The sequence below is a fragment of the Setaria viridis genome, chromosome 7 (genome assembly GCF_005286985.2).
Source record: "Setaria viridis chromosome 7, Setaria_viridis_v4.0, whole genome shotgun sequence".
NCBI lineage: Eukaryota > Viridiplantae > Streptophyta > Magnoliopsida > Poales > Poaceae > Setaria > Setaria viridis.
Genome location: NC_048269.2, coordinates 7,617,942 through 7,639,974, shown reverse-complemented (window position 1 = coordinate 7,639,974; position 22,033 = coordinate 7,617,942).

The window sequence follows — 22,033 nt, the reverse complement described above, 5'->3', positions numbered from 1 at the left end:
CGACAAGAAAAATTTCAATGGACATAGGAGGCAGACAAAGCTTTATTACAACTAAAAGATTTCCTATCAAAGCCACCAATCCTCACAGCTCCAACTCCAAATGAAGAATTGCTCTTGTACATCATTGCAACTACTCATGTTGGCAGCACAGCAATAGTAGTCGAAAGATCTGAACCAGGCCACGTCTACAAAGTCCAGAGACCAGTATACTTTGTCAGCGAAGTACTCTCGGATTCCAAGACACGGTACCCACCGATCCAGAAGCTACTCTACGCTATACTACTCACTTCGTGGAAACTCCGACACTACTTCCAGGAACACAACATATCTGTGATCACTGATTTCCCGCTCAGCGAAATCCTCCACAATCGGGACGCCACGGGAAAAATCTCGAAGTGGGCAGTGGAACTCGGAGCATTGACCTTGGAATTCAAACCCAGAACAGCAATTAAATCCCAAGCTCTAGTCGACTTCATGGCTGAGTGGAGGGAAAATCAATTGCCTACACCGATACAATGCCCTGAACACTAGGTCATGTACTTCGACAGATCTCTCAAGCTTGAGGAAACCGACGCAGGAGTACTCTTAATATCCCCAAAAGGCGAACAACTCAAGTACATTCTTCAAATCTTTTGGGAAGCATCAAATAATTAAGCCGAGTACGAAGCACTTCTACACGGTCTTCGCCTATCAATTTCACTAGGCATCAAAAGATTACTAGTCTACGGTGACTCATTAGTAGTCATCAACCACGTCAACAACGAGTGGGATTGCAACAAAGAAAATATGTATGCATACTGCAGGGAAGTGCGCAAACTAGAAAATATGGACGCAAACTGCAGAGGTAGACTGGAGGACTCCTTTGCAGACTTCCCTGCACAAGCTACCTTCCAACAAGTCACAGGCAGAACAAGTCTCATGGCACGGCAAAAGCTATGCTCTAGTTGGAGATAAACTCTACAGAAGAGGAGCATCCTTGGGAGTACTCATGAAATACATTACTCGCAAAGACGGCAAAGACATCTTGGAGGAAATACACAAAGGAATTTGCGGCAACCACGCATCCTCACTAACAATAGTAGGCAAAGCCTTCAGAGCGGGATTTTATTGGCCAACTGCGCTGGCAGATGCGGCGGAACTAGTCCGCAAATGTCAAGGCTGCAAGTTTTTTGCCAAGCAACAACATGTTCCTACTTACAAACTCATCACCATACCTCCAACATGGCCTTTCGCATGCTGGGGGCTAGACATGATTGGTCCACTCCCAACAGCACCAGGAGGATTCAATCGAGTACTCATCACCATTGATAAGTTCACCAAGCGGATCGAACTGGAACCAGTCACCTGCTCCAAGGCTGACAAGGTTCTAGACTTCTTGGACGAAATAGGATCGAAGTGGAACCAGTCACCTTTTCACTGCTATGGTTTCCCAAATAGGATCATCACAGATCTAGGTTCAAACTTCAACAATCACGAGTTCTAGGAATACTGTGAAAATAGCAGAATTGATGTTCATTATGTCTCCGTAGCTCACCCAAGAGCCAATGGCCAGGTCGAGTGTTCGAACGGCATGATAATCGAAGCTCTCAAGAAAAGTCTGCATGACATCGGTAACACCAAAGGAGGCAAGTGGCTCAAAGAATTACCCAACGTTCTCTGGAGACTACGTACTCAACCATGCAAGTCTAGTAGGCAGTCACCCTACTTCCTTGTCTACAGGTCAGAAGCCATACTTTCTACTAACATCATGTGGAGATCCTCTGCGGTCGAACAATACAACGAAGGGGTAGCAGAGGAAACAAGGCATTTAGACCTCGACAGCTTGGAAGAATCACGCTGTGCAGCACTTGTACATTTAGCAAGATACCTTGAAGGACTTCGCCGTTATCACGGTCGCAACATCAAAGAACATTCTTTCAACATTGGCAACATGGTCCTCAAGCGCACTCAAGACACAACAAGGATACACAAACTCAACTCACCATGGGAAGAGCCTTACATCGTGTCCAAAGTCATAGGACCAGGATCGTACAGGCTGCAACAACTCTCTAGCGAAGAAATCGTAAACTCATGGAACATTGAGCACCTATGTCGTTACTACCCATAGTCAACTGACTAAGCGGCACTATACTCAGGCCACAGGCCTCAATCTTTCATTTTTTCAACTAATAAATTTCTTATTGGAAACTACCAAATACTCATCTTTACCAACAAACTAGCAGGTTGCAAAGGCAGCTCAGCTGCAAATTGAGCTAGTTAGCTCTATGACCCTCTGTGCTTTGATTTCGACTTGTGTTAAACAAGTCTAGTGGCTCGCAAAAGGCGGGCCAGCTGCAACTTGAGCTACTCAGCTCTACGAGCTTGTGCGCTCTGATTTTGACTTGTTTTTAACAAGTCTAGCGGCTTGCAAGGGTAGGTCAGCTACAACTCGAGCTACTCAGCTCTACGAGCCTTTACGCTCTAACCTCAACTTATTTCAAACAAGTATCTTGAGCTGTATAGCTCCACAAGCTCTAGCGCTTTGTTTCTGATTTGTCAGACACAAGTCTATACGAGTTCTCCACAACTTATACAATGGCCTTAAGCATCAGTCTTTTGCAACAAATAGATAAAGAGTACACAAAAATACTCATCTTCCTTCTTATATGCAACTTTCGTGTTAACGAAATTTTGCAGGCTTACAACAGTTAACTCTACTTTAAAGAAGTCAGGGTGTTCAGAGTACAACACAAATGCAGAACAATGACTGCAAGCAACTGCCTACTGGCAGTTACAATAGAAGTCCAGGCTTTTATTATATCACAAGGATACACTTGAGCATGGCGACTACTCTCAGTCCACAAGGAAAACCCGCCAAGAAGCAAGGAGTGCACGTAAGGAAGCTGCGCTCTAGGCAGTTGTGCCCTACTCCTCCCCTCAGCGGTGGCATAGACGGAGAATGGGGCTTCACACACTCTAGTTCTGCTGCCCTTCATCAACGCCCTCTCCCTCTTACAAGTACTCGGAACTGGACTTCAAGCACACATCGTGTACTTGAGTCTCATCTCGAGATGTTGCAAAGAGAGTGAGCAGTCGGCACCATGCCTCCATCCTCGACCAGAGAACTGGATAAAGACCGTAAAGCTCATCATCCTTCACCCGCGAGCTCCAGCATGGTTACTACCAGAGAGTAGGGGAAAAGATTGAGCACATGGTATATCCTCCTATGAGGATTCTTCTAGCATCGCAGTTATCTCTCCTATGGAGGAGATTTGTGGAGGGAATGTGGAACCTCACTGTGACGACCGACCCCAAATCTTTCGAGTAAATCTTAATCCGAGTCCCTAATTCCGCTGACTCAGCATCCCCGAGTTAAGTGCTCAACCTCCAGTCCCGGTCCCGACCCCTGAGAACCCGACCCCTCTCCGCCGGTTCCCAGCTCCGACCCCTGAAGACCCCCAAACCCACCCCGCCGGATCCTTCAAAGTCGCACCCACAGTGTCTCCTTTCAATCTTGAGCAGAGGACAAACCGAGACTGACCGGTGGACCCTCAATCTTTTCCCCGGATCTCCCGAGGCAGAAGCACTCGAGTAGCATGCCCGCTCCAGAGTTTCCCCACCGCGTGGCTCAACTCCTCCGACCCCCGCCGCTCCGCCCCGTTGCCGGCCGCGACCGGATGGATTCCCGCGCCCTCTTCCCCAATCGCAGCGGATGCCCCTCTGCAACCCTTTCTGCAGTGCCTCATAGCTCGTGCCCATCATCACCTCGCCGGACCCCCGGCTGCAAGGCCCGATGCCTCCCGGCTTTTCCGCCACCTCTCCATAGTCGCGCCGCCCCAGATGCGCTACGCGACGATTCCTCCTTCGCCAACCCTGACCTCGGCCGCGACAGCTCCTTTTCCGTCTTGCCAGAACTGCGCCCCGACAAACCGCTGCTTCGCGCTCGCCCGCGCAGCCGCAGCCCGCCTGTCTTCTCACCTGTGCAACCTCGCTTCTAGCGCCGTTCCCCCTATCATACCCATCAGATCCGCCACACGACAACGCCCGCCTCCGCCAAACCGCAACCACCGGCAAAACCGCGCCTGCGCCGCCCTGTCTCTAGTGCCCAATGGCCGAAGGTGTCATCCCCGAAGTCCTGTTCCACCGCCCATCGCTGCTCCATCGCCGCCATGGCAGCACACTCCATCTCTTTTCTTTCCGGTCTTCGTGCTGCTCCAACCCTCTCTCTTCCGCGCAGCTATAAAAGGGAATGCCAGAGTCCTACCAGAGTTCCCTTTGCCATTGCGGCCTTACCGCCGTTCCTCTGTTTCGTGCTCGAGCGCTACCACCTAAGTTCCTGAGGAACTCTCCTCTCCGCTCAACGCCCGCCTTTCCCCATCCACCCAGCCGCTTGCTCCTCCGCGCTGTGCTAAGAGCTTGCTTGTTGTCCACAAGAAGCACCACCGCCGCCGAAGCACCGCTGGACATCGCCGCTGCCCAAGCCTTAGTGCTTCAGTCCTTCCGCCCCAGTCTGCTCCTTCCCGACCCCAAGCTTCACCTATAAATTGAAGGTAAGCTGCCGACACCTTTTCCACCTTGCCCGACCCTGTCTGTCCGCCCGACCCCTTTTTCCGCCTCGCCCGACCCTGTCTGTCCGCCCAACCCCTTTTTCCGCCTTGCCCAACCCTGTCTATCCGCCCGACCCCTTTTTCCGCCTCGCCCAACCCTGTCTGTCCGCCTGACCCCTTTTCCACCTCGCCCGACCCTGTCTGTTCATCCGACCCCTTTCTCCATGTTGCCCGACCCTATCTGTTTCGCCGACCCTTTTCCGCCTCGCCCGAGGACTCGGCTGTATCTTTTTCCTTGACCTGAGGGTATATGTGTATAAATTAGGGACTTCTCTGCGCTAAGTCTGAGGAACCCCAACAGATCTATTCCTCTAGTCTAAGGGTCAGATCATAAGTTTCTTCCCATCCGACCCTTTTATATTGCTCTCCACCAACCCAAGTACACTTCCCCACCTTTTCTGTAGCTTTGCTACCAGTGTCTGAGCTTTAACTTGCAAGTGTTGCTATTGAAATAACCGTCTAAAGTGCTAACTCCTGCTTTTGCTTCGTGTAGAGTTGCATCTCGCTGATGGCGTCTACGAGCTGTACCCGACGCCAGAAGACGGAGTTGTAGCCGAGCTACCGCTTCCAGAAGCCGAAGCCGCCCCAGCAGAAGACCAGTTCCCTTCCTCCTCGCTTGAAGGCAAGCCCCGGAGCATGAACCCATCCTTCCAAACTTGCACATGCCTTCCTTCTTATGAATGTGCATTTAAGTATAGGAGTTGTTTGTAACCATAGATGCATGACTTAGTTCCCTTGATATGAACACTAGTCTGTTGGGTTTGAGTAGTGGCAATGCTTAAAATAGGACTCGGTAAAAGTCGAGTGATTTCCTGTCACTCACGAGTTATAGGAGTTGGTTGTTTCTCTTCTGTTACAACTATAAGGACAATGGACGGGGCAAGGTTCTGGTTAACTTTTGGTGGTCGGCTGATCGCCCCGTCCGTCTATGGAATCTGTTAAGGCCCGACAGTGGTGGTGTTCGTGATCAAGTGTTTGAAAGTACTAACCTCATACTCAGTATGGGATGGGGAAGCCTAGTACCTGATTGAACCTAGACGTGAGCGGTCGCCCCATTGTCCTTGGAACGGAGTTCCCCTGCGGCCGCACGTGGTGGCAAGTGTGGTCACAGAACGGCAGAGGCCGGGTCTGTTGAACTTTGCACCAAAGGAAATGGGCCCGACACGAGTTGGGGAATTGATGGGGAAGGCCGACACAGGAAGCGACCCTCGGTGGTGCGTGGATGTCGTGAGGTTAGGTTCACCATGCATGGTTAAAGAACTCGAATCGATTTGTCTGCCTCTCACAGTTTGAGACTGCTTGATCGCTATGCTACACTGAGTAATAAAGGAATCTGATGACGACATGGTCTTGATGATGTTTTTGTACCCTTTGGTTGGATCTATGTTGCTTAGAGTAAGTTGCCAACTTAGACCGGTTAATGAACCTAGAATCTGAGCTAAAACTTTGAAAATAAGGATCTACTTAGTGCTTTTGGCAAACAAACCCCTCAGCCAAAGAGCCTCACATGTCTAGAAGTGGTGGAGTAGTTTTACTCCCGATCGGTTAAGTCTTGTTGAGCTTAGTAGCTCAGCCTTGTTGTGGCTTTCTTTTCAGGTGAAGTCGCAGCTCCTGAGTCTCCTCCTGTTGGCACTTGGCCGCCCCAACTCCCTCCGGGTTGGACGGTCGAGTGGGATCCCTCCTCGGACGGTGAGGAAAGGGATCACTGATGTCTTGACTGGCCTCACCAAGGACGTCCGACCCCGACGCTAGTTTCCGCTGTTTTATCTTTCTGCTGCTTTTGAACCTTGTAAAACTCTGATTTTAACCAAGTGTGTAACAATTTGTAATCTACTGTTGGACCTGGTGTATTCTCTAGAACCGCTCACCTTAGTGTGGGTTTGCTAAACTCGGTCCTGTCAAAGTGGTTAAATCAAATGAAATCAGACGGCATCTCGAGTTAGCACAATTAAGGCATGAGTATCGCATCTGAAGCGATTTAACTGTGCTTTAGTTGAGTTAATCCGAGGTGGTTCCGCAACAGCTTGTACCAGAGCCGGTTTAGCAAGACAGAGAACACAATAGGTCCTAAACACTTTCTTTTAAATAAAAGTTGCAAGAAAAATGTTGAAAAATCTCGTACGATCGTTAAGGATGACCTTAGTACGAGAGGCCCTAGGGAATTTTGGGGTTCTTTTTAGGTGGCTAATATTTATTGGTTATCTTGCTAACCTCCAGCACTTCGCCACGTGTATCATACGTGTGCCGAGTTCCGTATCACGAGCATGCGAGGGTTGATAGGGAATTCTATTCAAAGGACCCTATCATCGCGGTTGTTTCGCCCACGTCTATCACACGTGCGCAGGTTCCGTGTGTTGATTCATACAAAGGGTGGTATGGTTCGATTCCAACAAGCCTATCATCACGGTTGTTCGCCCACATCTATTATACGTGTGCAGATTCCGCATCACGAGTATGCGAAGGGTTATACGGTTCCATTCAAAGGGGACCTATTTCCGTGGTTGTTGTGCTGTCCATGCAGCCTTAAACGCATGGGTGCCATTCCTATAGTGAACGGTAATGCTTGGGGACGCTTTCATGGGTGCTGGCATGAAAGGTTCAAGTGGTTGTATTTTTCTGCAGGTACACTAACCGCGTTCGCTTAGGAGACGCTACTAGAACCCGACTAGCTAGTATAGGGAGAGATGTACTGGTTGCCTTGCCACCGGCACTGACTACGTAAGACCAAGTTCTGGCAGTTGTTTTGGTTGAGAGGACGAAGTAGGCCGTGCATGCGACATGAAAGCCACCTCCCTAAAGCAACCTTGCCTTAGAAAAGCTCTTCTTCGGTTCTAAGGATTTCTAGCTTTCTTCTAGCTTGTGCTCGGTCAAATCCCAGTACTTTTCTGTTCGACCCGTTCTTCTTCGAGTTTCTATCTCATGATGTTTGGTTCTTGGTTCCAGATGGCCGCCCCCGGACACGTGCTGTACGGCGCCGACGGCGTTTCCCACTCGACGTGCTTACACTTTGAAGGTTTTCCTGCTATTCTGTGGGACACCTTGAGGTGGTTCGGGTATCAGTCCCCACCCTTGTACGTGGGACGGATGTACCTGGAGCACGGCGTACAGAGGTGCAACGTGCAGGTGGTGGTACCTCCACCCCCTATGCGACCCGAGTGGCCCCAGCTCGGAGTCTCGACATATGGACACGCTCTGGAAGATACCTGGGAATCAGCTGCCTTGCAGATCCTCACCCAGTTCTGTCAACTGCATCTGCTGGAGGTCACCTTGGACCCAATCGGCCTGTTTCCTGCCAGAGACCGGATGGACCCAGCGTGGCTTGATCGCGTCAACAACATTGAAGTGTTGGCCACATCCCACTCGCTGGTCACCATCTCCACCACCATCAGATGCATGTCAGCCTTATATCGGCTTATCGAGCTTCAAGGCCGAGCCATGGCTGTCTTGGCTCGGATAGCCATAGACACCCAGGGGCACTTCAATGCCGCCAAGAGAGAAACTGGTGGGACAAACCTATCAACTCATCCAGAGAGGCATACAGATCCATGATATGCAAGACCAAATCTCCGAACTCGAGGGAGAAGTGACAAACCTGGTGGATGGCATGATCGAGCTTTCCGAAGAAAAGATGGAGGTCGAGATGGAGCTAGCAGTTGCTAATGCTCATCTGGACGAGCACCACGCCGAGCTCGACAACATGCATGCCCTTCAGATGCAATTGGACAAGCAAGAAGACCCTGAGGAGGTCATGGGAGCGTCCAGCATGGATATTGAGGATGGCGACGCCCCTTATCCAACTCACAGTGTTCCCTCGTAGGTCGGGAGCTGTAGGGATCTCATCTTTTGTTGTACTCCTCGGCAACCTAAGTTTTAGATAGTGGTGTAATAGGTTAGCCTTGAGTTGAGTATTCCCCTGTGTTTTGGGGGAAACAACCATGTAATGATCTCAGTAAAATCAGATCTTAGCTTGACCTTTGACTCTTTTGCAACACGCTTGGGATGCCAGACTGTGTGAGTTGTGCTGTGACCACACACCTATTTTCTGTGGGTCTGTCCAAAGTTTGGCTGACCCCGGGTCACGAGGTCGGATGCGCCCGACCCCTCGCGGCAGGTCTCCGCCTCACCGACCCCGTGTTGAAAGGCTCCGTTTTGCCCGACCCGGGCACTAAAGGTCGGACACGCTCGTCCCTCGAGGCGATTCTCCGCTTCGCCCGACCCCTTCTTGTGCGGTTCGCTTCGCCCGACCCCTTCTTGTACTGTTTCGCTTAGCCTGACCCCTTGGCCTAAGGTCGGATATAATGGAACTCCTGGGATATGGTTATGGTTCGCCCGAAGTCGTGTGCAGAACTAAGATAGTTGCTAACTAAGATGGCAAGAGGAAGTGTGTATCTCCTTAATAAGACTTGTGGTTGTGTCGCCTTATCGGCAAGAGTTGCATTTGAGGATTTAACATATGCGTTCCCACATAATTGGAATACTTCTGAGGTTATGGAATTAATGGAACGTTGGCTCTTGCAGATGGCGCATCGCACCAGATCTGGCTCTGTGCCCAGCAGCAACGAGCAGAGGCAGGATCTTCCTCCGCCTCCGCCCCCGCTTTCGCTGGAAGCCATCCTAGCGGCTCAGACGGAGCTGCTAAGGCACATTGTACAGGGGCAACAACAGCAGCCCCATGGAGGGAGTGTTGGAGGTATGCCCTAGAGGCAATCATAGAGATGATGATATTCCATTTGTATCCATAATTTGTATATTGTGTTCATTGAATATCCATTAAAGGCTACTTGAATTGATTTGCAATTATGTGAATTGTATGTGAAACTCTTTACTTGTATGGTTATTCTAAAGTTGTCCCTAGTCGGAGTTCATGTGAGGACACACATGAATATTAGACTAGCACATGTATTAGTTGATGACTATGTTTCACAAGTCATGGACATGGAGATGTTGAACTAATAATGTGGACACATGTGGAGACATGTGCTAGGACTGACCCAACACGAGAAGTAGTTCTCTCTTTAAACAGCATATACGCTTTGTCCTTAGACCTGAGATTGTCGCATGTATTCAAGATGTGGATCGACCTACTTAGGGGCTATCAAACGCTATGCCGTAACAGGGTAGTTATAAAGGTAGCTTTCGGGTTTGTCAAGAAGCATGCTATGAGACATGGTCAATCAAGATGGGATTTGCCCCTCTCTGATTGAGAGTGATATCTCTGGGCCCCTCGAGTGATCGGATCCGAAAATGCATGGCCATGCTACGTACGGTTAAGAGTTAACCTACAAAGGGATTCCGAATCACAGGATCGAGAAAGAGCGGTCGGCTTGAAGCTAGACCAAATATCGTGAGGCAAAGGGAATAGCATGTATATTATGTTGTGATGGTTCGTCTGATATGATCTTCGTGTGCGTATAGGATTTGGCACGTCTTGCTAGAGGCCGCTACCGACTATTGGGCCGAGTAGGAGTACTCGGGCCATGTCTATACGTATCCGAACCCATAGGGTCACACACTTAAGGGGCTGGAAGCCCAATTCGGATCTGATCCGAGTTGGATTAGGTTTAGAAGTACTAATGGGCCTCGGACCCAGAGGCCCGTCAGGAACCTCTATAAATAGAGGGGTGGGGGCGCCCTAGGGTTTACACCTTTTTGGCGAAACACATCTACCGCGCCTCCCACGCCCTCGCCTGTTGCAACTCGTGGATCTAGCAGTCTGGCTTGCGACGCTTCCTCCCTGCACGTGTGGATACCTTGGAGGTGTTGCGCCTGCAGCACTTGGACGAGCCGCCGACGAGCCACGACGAGCCGCCGACGAGCCACGACGAGCCGACGTCGAGTCGCGGCACGAGGGCGATCTTGCTGCACGTGGACGAGCTGCTGAGGAGCTGCTGGACGTTGACGTGATCGACTACGTACGACTACGTTGATCGACTACGTACGACTACGTTGATCGTCTTCACTGCATCGACGCAAATCTACATCTTCCGCACCAGTAGTGCGTCGAGTGGTAATCCCGTGATCCTTATACGGCAGTTCTTCCTGGTTTTACGCGGTAGAAATTTTGATTTGCGCTAGTGTAGCCTACCTCGTATCCCAATAGGGAGAGCTCATCAACCACCTCAAGTTGCTCGTTATGAGGACTTCTTGAGCACGCAGCCCCCGACCTTCCACAAGACGGAAGACCCACTCGATGCAGATGCATGGGTTCGTACGATCGAATCCAAGTTCGAGCTCCTCACCGTCCCGTGCCCCGACCATAACAAAGCCCGGTTTGCGGCTCAACAGCTGCGTGGTTCCGCCCGGCTTTGGTGGGATCACTACCATGCTATGTTGCCGGCCGACCATGCTGTCAGCTGGAATGAGTTCAAGACCGCGTTCAGGGGCCACCATATTCCAGAAGGTCTTCTAGAATGCAAGCTCAATGAGTTCCTGGCCCTTACCCAGGGAAATCGAGATGTCATGCACTATGCGCCGGCTTTCAATGATCTGTGCCGGTACGCTGAGTACCATGCAGACACAGATGAGAAGAAGTGGGACAGATTCCGTAGAGGGCTAAGCTTGGAGCTCAGAGAGAGGTTGAACCCCATTAAGGTGGATACCTACAACGAGTTGGTGAATCTGGCCATCTCCCAAGAGGACTGCATGCAGGCTCTCAAAGCTGACCAGAAGAGAAAGGCCTCCATGGCATTTCCGAGCCCGCCCGCTCGAAGGTTTAGGATGGTTCCTCCACAGGCGCCTAGCCGACCCCAGCAGTCGGGAAGATGGGTTGCCCGACCCCCACCAGCGGCACGTCGTTTTCCTGGTTTCCAACCACAGGCGCCCCGGCCGACCCTACCGCCACCACCGCGTCCTACAAATGGTAACTGTTATTTCACCTGCGGCAATGAAGGGCATTTTGCTAAGGACTGCCCCAGGAACAAGAATCAGCAGCCTGGCCAGAACCCCATGGCGAATAGAGGAAGAAGGCCCAAGGTGCAAGTTCGACAAGGACGGCTCAACTACACCAGCTTGACCGAGCTCCTCGAAGGTGCGCCAGTGATGACGGGTACCTTCCTTGTCTTAAATCAAATTGTTGTTGTTTTGTTTGATTCGGGAGCCTCCCATAGCTTCATCGGGAGTAAGACTAGAGAAAGATGTGAGTTGAGTGTCGGTCACACTAAAGGATCGTATGTGATCTCCACTCCTGGAAGGAAGATAGCCTCAGACAAGATCGTTACCCTTGTACCTCTCCAGCTAGGCCAAACTCTTTTTAAGGAAAATCTCATCATCCTTGACCTGGAAGGAATAGATATCATCCTTGGGATGGATTGGATGACCAGACACCAAGTGGTTCTAGATGCAGCTGCCCGAACTCTCCACATCAACTCACCCTTTCATGGTAGTTCTACCCTACCCTTGAAACCCCCTGAGTATGCACTTCCTTGTGCGTACTCGGAAGCCCGGACAGAAAGCCTTCCTGTTGTCTGTGAGTACCCGGATGTGTTTCTAGATGGCTTACCCGGCATGCCGCCAGATAGAGAGATCGAGTTCGCCATTGAACTGCAGCCTGGTACCGCTCCGATATCCAAGAGACCCTATCGGATGCCACCTGCTGAGCTGGCCGAGTTAAAACCCAGTTGCATGATCTATTGGAGAAAGGCTTCATCCGACCCAGTACCTCACCCTGGGGTTGCCCCGCCTTGTTTGTGAAGAAGAAAGATGACAGTCTACGCATGTGTGTGGACTACTGACCTCTTAATGTGGTGACCGTCAAGAACAAATATCCACTTCCCCGCATCGATGTCTTGTTTGATCAATTAGCTGGAGCAAGAGTGTTCTCCAAGATCGATCTTCGTTCAGGTTATCACCAAATCAAGATCCGACCATGCGACATTCCCAAAACTGCCTTCTCCACAAGATATGGACTCTACGAGTACCTGGTCATGTCTTTTGGACTCACCAATGCACCCGCCTATTTCATGTATCTCATGAATTCGGTGTTCATGCCCGAGTTGGACAAGTTTGTGGTGGTGTTCATTGATGATATCCTAGTGTACTCGAAGAACGAAGAAGAACATGCCGATCATCTTCATGTGGTTCTCCAACGGTTGAGAGATCATTAGCTCTATGTCAAACTCTCCAAGTGTGAATTTTGGTTAGATAGTGTCAAGTTCTTGGGACACACTATCTCTCGGAATGGCATAGCCGTTGACCCTAGCAAGGTACAGGAAGTCATGGACTGGAAGCCTCCCACCTCAGTTCACCAGATCCGAAGTTTCCTTGGACTAGCAGGCTACTATCGACGTTTCATACCAGATTTCTCCAAGATAGCTAAGCCGATGACTGAGCTGCTGAAGAAAGAGGTCATATTTGTGTGGAACAACAAGTGTGAAGAAGCCTTCAAGACCCTGAAGCACTTGCTGACCTCAGCCCCAGTTTTGGCTCAACCCGACCCTTCTAGGCCGTTTGACGTGTACTGTGACGCCTCTGGCACTGGACTTGGATGTGTTCTTATGCAAGACCACCGAGTCATTGCCTATGCCTCACGGGCGTTACGACCTCATGAGCTGAACTACCTGACCCATGATCTTGAGTTGGCAGCAGTGATTCATGCCTTAAAGATATGGAGACACTATCTGATGGGCACCCACTGCAACATCTACACCGACCACAAGAGCCTCAAGTACATCTTCACTCAAGCTGACCTCAACATGCGCCAAAGAAGATGGTTGGAGTTGATTAAAGATTATGATTTGGAAGTGCACTATCACCCCGGCAAGGCCAACGTGGTGGCCAATGCCCTTAGCCGCAAGACTCACTGCAATTGCTTGTCGGCAACCAATTTCGCCGAGACTCTGTGTCATGAGATGGGAAAACTTAAGTTGGAGATTGTTTTCCATGGAACCCTCAGTCACATCTCCCTTGAGTCTGCTTTGGAGGACCGAATTGGGTCAACACAGCTAGAAGATGAGGAAGTAAGGCGAATAAAAAGGAAGATTTCATGGAAGGATGAAGGGTATAAGCATTTCCGACAGGATGAGAATGGGAAGGTGTACTACGAGAACCGACTTGTTGTACCATCCGACCCCAATCTGAGAAAGCAAATCCTAGATGAAGCTCATCTCTCCAAGTTCTCAATCCATCCTGGCAGCAATAAGATGTATCATGATCTCCGTCAAATCTTCTGGTGGAGTGGAATGAAGCTAGAGATTGCACGGTATGTTTCAGAATGTGACACCTGCCAACGTGTCAAGGCCAGCCATTTAAAGGTAGCAGGTACCCTGCAGCCCCTACCTATTCCCTCTTGGAAATGGGAAGACATCAGCATGGATTTCATTGTTGGACTGCCCCTTACATTGCAGCGACATGATTCCATTTGGGTTATAGTGGACCGCCTGACCAAGTCTGCCCACTTCCTTCCTATCCACACCACCTACACGGCCAAGAAGTATGCGGAGTTGTATCTTGACCGCATTGTTTCCCTACACGGTGTGCCTAGGACGATCATCTCTGATCGAGGAGTTCAGTTTGTAGCATGTTTTTGGGAACAGCTACAAGCATCAATGGGCACCAAGCTCATTCGTAGCTCAACTTATCACCCTCAAACCGATGGTCAGACCGAAAGAGTAAATCAGATCCTTGAAGACATGTTGAGAGCTTGTGTCATCCATTATGACAAAAATTGGGATAAGTGCTTACCATTGGCAGAGTTCTCCTATAACAATAGCTACCAGACTAGCTTGAAGATGGCACCATTTGAAGCCCTATATGGTCGGAAATGTCGGACGCCGCTGAATTGGTCACAAGCTGGCGAAAGACAGACCTATGGCCCTGACTTAGTAGTGGAAGCAGAGGAACAAGTGAAGATAATTCAAGCCAATCTCAAGGCCGCGCAATCTCGATAGAAGAGTTACTCCGACAAGAGAAGAATGCCCCTGTAGTTTGACATTGGTGATCATGTGTATCTTCGAGTCTCCCCGACCAAAGGAGTGCAACGGTTTGGAGTAAAAGGGAAATTGGCTCCCCGTTACATTGGCCCTTATGAGATTGTGGAAATTTGTGGACCCGTTGCTTATCGGGTCCGACTCCCAGAACAGCTCTCGGCCGTACATGATGTTTTCCATGTATCTGAACTGAAGAAGTGTGTCCAAGTCCCAACCGAGATCTTAGAGCAAGGGCAACTTAAAATCGAGCCCGACTTGACCTATGCTGAGTACCCGGCCAAACTTCTTGACCATAAGGAGAGGCGCACCCGACGCCAAGTTGTGAAAATGTACAAAATCTTATGGAATAAACACACAGAGGATGAAGCAACATGGGAGACCGAAGAGTATCTGAACAAGCATTTCTAAGGTTTTCTTTCCAGCCAAGGAGGTAAGGACTGCACACCCCCACTGGTTACTCTTACACCCGAATCTCGGGACAAGATTCTTTTTAAGGGGGGTAGGCTGTGACAACCGACCCCAAATCTTTCTAGTAAATCTTAATCCGAGTCCCTAATTCCGCTGTCTCAGCTTCCCCAAGTTAAGTGCTCAACCTCCAGTCCTGGTCCCGACCCCTGAGAACCCAACCCCTCTCCGCCGGTTCCCAGCTCCGACCCCTGAAGACCCCCAAACCCATCCCGCCGGATCCTTCAAAGTCGCACCCACAGTGTCTCCTTTCAATCTTGAGCAAAGGACAAACCGAGACTGACCGGTGGACCCTCAATATTTTCCCTGGATCTCCCGAAGCAGAAGCACTCGAGTAGCATGCCCGCTCCAGAGTTGCCCCGCCGCGTGGCTCACCTCCTCTGACCCCCGCCGCTCCGCCCCGTCGCTGGCCGTGACCGGATGGATTCCCGAGCCCTCTTCCCCAATCGCAGCAGAAGCCCCTCTGCAACCCTTTCTGCAGCGCCTCGCAGCTCGCGCCCATCATCACCTTGCCAGACCCCCGGTTGCAAGGCCCGATGCCTCCCGGCTTTTCTGCCGCCTCTCCACAGTCGCACCGCCCCAGATGCGCTACGCGACGATTCCTCCTTCGCCAACCTCGACCTCGGCCGCGACAGCTCCTTTTCCGTCTTGCTAGAACTGCGCCCCGACAAACCACTGCTTCGCGCTCGCCCGTGCAGCCACAGCCCGCCTGTCTTCTCACCTGTGCAACCTCGCTTCTAGCGCCGTTCCCCCTGTCACACCCATCAGATCCGTCGCACGACGACGCCCGCCTCCGCCAAACTGCAACCACCGGCAAAACCACGCCTGCGCCGCCCTGTCTCCAGTGCCCAATGGCCGAAGGTGTCATCCCCGAAGTCCTATTCCGCCGCCCATTGCTGCTCAATCGCTGCCATGGCAGCGCACTCCATCTCTTTTCTTTTCGGTCTTTGTGCTGCTCCAACCCTCTCTCTTCCGCGCAGCTATAAAAGGGAATGCCAGAGTCCTACCGGAGTTCCCTTCGCCATCGCTGCCTTACCGCCGTTCCTCTGTTTCGTGCTCGAGCGCTGCCACCTAAGTTCCTGAGGAACTCTCCTCTCCGCTCAACGCCCGCCTTTCCCCATCCACCCAACCGCTTGCTCCTCCGCGCTGTGCTAAGAGCTTGCTTGTTGTCCACAAGAAGCACCGCGACCGCCGGAGCACCGCCGGACATCGCCGCTGCCCAAGCCTTAGTGCTTCAGTCCTTGCGCCCCAGTCTGCTCCTTCCCAACCCCAAGCTTCACCTATAAACTGAAGGTAAGCTGCCGACCCTTTTCCGCCTCGCCCGACCCTGTCTGTCCGCCCGACCCCTTTTTCGGCCTCGCCCGACCCCTTTTTCCGCCTCGCCCGACCCTGTCTGTCCGCCCGACCCCTTTTCCGCCTCGCCCGACCCTGTTTGTTTGTCCAACCCCTTTCTCTGTCTCGCCTGACCCTATCTATTTCACCGACCCTTTTCCGCCTTGCCCGAGGACTCGGCTGTATCCTTTTCCTTGACCCGAGGGTATATGTGTATAAATCAGGGACTTCTCTGCGCTAAGTCTGAGGACCCCCAGCACATCTATTCCTCTAGTCTAAGGGTCAGATCATAAGTTTCTTCCCATCCAACCCTTTTATATTGCTCTCCACCAACCCAAGTACACTTCCCCACCTTTTCTGTAGCTTTGCTACCAGTGTCCGAGCTTTAACTTGCTAGTGTTGCTGTTGAAATAACCGTCTAAAGTGCTAACTCCTGCTTTTGCTTCGTGTAGAGTTGCATCTCGCTGATGGCGTCTACGAGCTGTACCCGGCGTCAGAAGACGGAGCTGTAGCCAAGCTACTGCTTCCAGAAGCCGAAGCCGCCCCAGCAGAAGACCAGTTCCCTTCCTCCTCGCTTGAAGGCAAGCCCCGGAGCATGAACCCATCCTTCCAAACTTGCACATGCCTTCCTTCTTATGAATGTGCATTTACGTATAGGAGTTGTTTGCAACCATAGATGCATGACTTAGTTCCCTTGATCTGAACACTAGTCTGTTGGGTTTGAGTAGTGGCAATGCTTAAAATAGGACTCGGTAAAAGTCGAGTGATTTCCTATCACTCGCGAGTTATAGGAGTTGGTTGTTTCTCTTCTGTTACAGCTATAAGGATGATGGACGGGGTAGGGTTCTGGTTAACTTTTGGTGGTCGGCTGATTGCCCCGTCCGTCTATGGAATCTGTTAAGGCCCGACAGTGGTGGTGTTCGTGATCAAGTGTTTGAAAGTACTAACCTCATACTCAGTATGGGATGGGGAAGCCTAGTACCTGATTGAACCTAGACGTGAGCGGTCGCCCCATTGTCCTTGGAACGGAGTTCCCCTGCGGCTGCACGTGGTGGCAAGTGTGGTCACAGAACAGCAGAGGCCGGGTCTGTTGAACTTTGCACCAAAGGAAATGGGCCCAACACGAGTTGGGGAATTGATGGGGAAGGCCGACACAGGAAGCAACCCTCGGTGGTGCGTGGATGTCGTGAGGTTAGGTTCACCATGCATGGTTAAAGAACTCGAATCGATTCGTCTGCCTCTCACAGTTTGAGACTGCTTGATCGCTATGCTACACTGAGTAATAAAGGAATCTGATGACGACATGGTCTTGATGATATTTTTATACCCTTTGGTTGGATCTATGTTGCTTAGAGTAAGTTGCCAACTTAGACCGGTTAATGAACCTAGAATCTGAGCTAAAACTTTGAAAATAAGGATCTACTTAGTGCTTTTGGCAAACAAACCCCTCAACCAAAGAGCCTCGCATGTCTAGAAGTGGTGGAGTAGTTTTACTCCCGGTCGGTTAAGTCTTGTTGAGCTTAGTAGCTTAGCCTTGTTGTGGCTTTCTTTTCAGGTGAAGTCGCAGCTCCTGAGTCTGCTCCTGTTGGCACTTGGCCGCCCCAACTCCCTCCGGGTTGGACGGTCGAGTGGGATCCCTCCTCGAACGGCGAGGAAAGGGATCACTGATGTCTTGGCTGGCCTCACCAAGGACGTCCAACCCTGACGCTAGCTTCCGTTGTTTTATCTTTCCGCTGCTTTTGAACCTTGTAAAACTCTGATTTTAACCAAGTGTGTAACAACTTGTAATCTACTGTTGGACCTGGTGTATTCTCTGGAACCACTCACCTTCGTGTGGGTTTGCTAAACTCGGTCCTGTCAAAGTGGTTAAATCGGATGAAATCCGACGGCATCTCGAGTTAGCACGATTAAGGCATGAGTATCGCATCTAAAGCGATTTAACTGTGCTTTAGTTGAGTTAATCCGAGGTGGTTCCGCCACACTCACTACGAGGAATCTTCTAGCACTGGGGCGCTCATTGGAAACTTGTTACTATCAAAGAAAAGCAACCTAAGGCCAACCATCGCTATACTCGGATCCATGTCTCAAGCAACGATAGCCGAGGGACTATTTATAGCCGGAAGGCCAGGCAGAATAAGTGCATCCGTGACTCCACAATAACTCGACTTGTCCTACTCAAGGACAACATCCACGTGAAAGCCTGCCTGAGCAAAATCAAAATTCACACATGAACCATTTAGAAAACAAACCGCCAAGTTCTTCATAGTACACTCGTGTGTCCTTGCAACTTTACGGCAATAATGCAACGACCACTGCGATCACATGTGCGCTCTCTACAACCATCTGCAGCAATTGGGGCCTACATGGATGACTTCTCACAAGACTAAACAATGGAGATCCGCAAGCAAGTACTCATGTATACAATAGTCAAACACCCCAAGAGAAATAGCAGATACTTGTTTAGACACATTAAGTCTACCAATAAAATTACAAGTCTATACAGCAACCAAAAACTACTCTACATTGATAAAGCCCGCTACACGCTCGGCGACCGGCTCCAGTTCCTCCAAATACCATGTATACGTTTCATCGCTACAATCACCGACGATACCGTCAGCAACCAGTGCCAAATTTGCCTTTAGATAAAAGGACTTCACAATTGCCAACACCTGCTTGCAAACGGACTTTGTCATATTGGTGATCTGGGCCGGTGCGTCCCTCAATCTAGCAATTAAGGAGTGGGACTCCAGTCCTTCTTCAAGAGGCTCTATCACATCAACCAAAGCTCGCGCTGCATCAGATAATTCTTTAAGATCTTGCTCTTTCTTCTGCAAAGTAGCCGCATGACTTCTGACAGCAAGCATAGCTTCGGCCAACAAAACAACAAAGTTTCATCACCGGCCCCTCTCTCTTTCACAGTTTTCCCTCACCTCTGCTAGCTAAGCCATGAGCTATTCAACCTCATCGACGGCGCGACTATGTGCATTCCTCCAATCCAAAACTTGGCTACTAAGTTTGGCTTCTTGACCCTTTAGCTCTACAAAAGAACGAAGACAACACAGTCAGAAAGATTGAGAGAATAATTTTGATCAACAAAATACGAGTACAAGTACTCACCCTCTAGCTTCTGCTGCAATATTTGTTGTGGGTTGCCAGACGACTCCTTTCAACTTCAAAATCGTGCCTTTCAATTCTAAAGGACTCAACGGCATCATGATATTTCTTCAAGAAATCAGTAGTGCGGTGGCACTCCTCAGTAATATCTTTTTCCAATTGTGCCACGCGGCGCACAACCTCACTCTGTTCTTGGAAAGTTTGGATATTCTTGTGGGATCTTTCATATAAATTTTGCACAATCGTACAATTAGTACTCTTCACGAGTGCAATTGGCGCTAGGCTATGTATTTAAGCTCTCAAAAGCAGTACCTGAGTATAGGCCATCATCTATTGATGCAAGTTTACAAAGTCCGATATCGGTGGCAGCTCTCCAAGGGCTTCTCAAAAGTTCAACTTTCTGTGGTAGCTCCGGGGCCTCGGTCACCACATTTGGTGTAAGGATTTGTTGCTGAGAAAAAGAAGCTCTAGCCTCTAAAACATCCTTCTTCGATGCACGATCAGCAACTGGCACAACTTCCTCCTCAGACGCCGTGACACCCTGCAAGACTACCAGAGCCCCCCTCTTTGATGCCCATCACTATTGTAGTCGCTGCATTTTGGCTGCGGGAGAAGGTTTTTCATTAACATTCTCAGGGGTTGGCAGCGCTGGATCCTCAAGCAAAGATATTACATCCCACAGTATGCCAGTTGTGATAGTTACTGCACCTGTTTGCGCCAACTCTTCGATAGTCAAATCAACAACGGTACCGCAGCAGAGTCAGCGCCTGATGGATTTTCAACCTGTTCTAAGTTTGTCTCTTCGAGAACAATATACTCGGAAGTCCTGACATCAAACACGATTCAAGATCAATAAAGTGAATACTAATCGAAGTCGGTAATCACACCATTACAATAGAATACTTACTTGGTGGATCAGGGAGGAACTCGTCGACATCTCTTCAGCGCGGGGGCTGGCTGTACACTTGGAGTTGGCTCATTAGCCGGTATGGCTAGTAATTCCTCAATGTCTTCACCAAGACCTGAAAGAATCATCTCAGAGACAACGTACGCACGACTACTACCAGTACTCGCGTACTCACCGCTAGCAGGGACTTCGGACAAGGCAGCATCAGAAACCGCCTCAAGTGTTTTCACAGGTTCACTTATAGCAACTTCTGACAGATCGCCTGCCCCGCCACTCGAAACTTCAAGTTCAATGGCCTTAGAAGATGTTTCCAGAGCAATCATGCTGGCAGCCGTGTCTTTCGCTATCGTGACTACATCATTAGAGGTAGTCTCAGTAGCTCCGTACGTCACACCCGCGGCCTCCTCAATGTCTTCATTCACATCATCAACAACCTACAAGCACAAAACAAGTCAATTAGACTACTCATAGAAGTTATATAAGTACTCATACTCCAAAAAGGTAACTACCGGCGGCGGAGCTTTTAACGTCTCCAAATGCTTGCTGACCAATCATTATGTATCTCGGTCTGTCTCTTTTTTGGGATTGGAGCCTGGACCTCTTCACCACCAACATCTTCCGCTGGACGCTTTGAAGTATCAGCCCCAATTTGATACCCTTTAAGAACTCAAGGCTGCACAAAAGTTTCATCAAACAACTTAGAGTCAGATGACGCTATATCTGAATCACCAAGCAGCTCAGAGCCCTCATCATCATCCTCCTCTTCTAAGGAATCATTAGGCAAGCGCACATAGTACACAGATCTCACATTTTTTGCAACATCAGCATTAGGAGGAGGAGGAGGAGAAAAGTATAAAAGAACATCCTCCTGCATAAGGAATTACTGGTTGGCAAACACGATGACTACTAATTATGGGCACTCAAAAGGAAAGCAAGTAGCAAGTTACCTCTCTGGGTTTATACCAGTTGTAAAACTCTTGAATAAACTCATCAACCTTGGAAACTCCTTGAAAATTCTTGAAAAATTTGCCCAACAACTCCTCAACTGCTTTATTAGATATATCATAAGCAGACATCCGTGAAGGATCATCAAAACCTGAGTACTCATAGCCCCAGGTTTGGCGCAACTGCAACGGTTGTACTCTTCTTTTCAAAAACCTGCGGCCATGTTAACCCCAGTCAACCTGGCCCTCTTCAAATCTGTGATCCTTTGCAGCAACTCGGCCACCTGATGACTATCCTCAATGCTAGGCTCTTCGAGCCACTTGCTCGAGTACTTCGGCTGGTACCCGGTGATCACTAGCATTGGAGGATCATGGTTCTCAATATAAAACCACTTTTCTTTCCAGACGCCGTGGGACGCCGGAGTCTCATACTCCAGATACAGATTGGAGTCCCTTAGCTGAAACCCCGCACCTCCAAGTACTGCCATCTTATCTTGAATAGGCTGGGGCTTGCAGTGGAAAAGCTTACGGAACAAATGTAAATGGAGCTGTATCCCCAAATATGCTTCATAGAGATGCACAAAAATGCGATATGTAGTATCCTATTGGGGTTTAGATGAACAAGCTAAAGGTCATAAAAGTTGAGGATACCTCTAAAGAACTCTGATGTAGGAACAGTGAGTCCTCTCTCCACAAAATGAGCCTAAATTACTATCTCTTTTGGATGGGTCTCAAAATTCCAGAGATTGGCATAGGCGCACC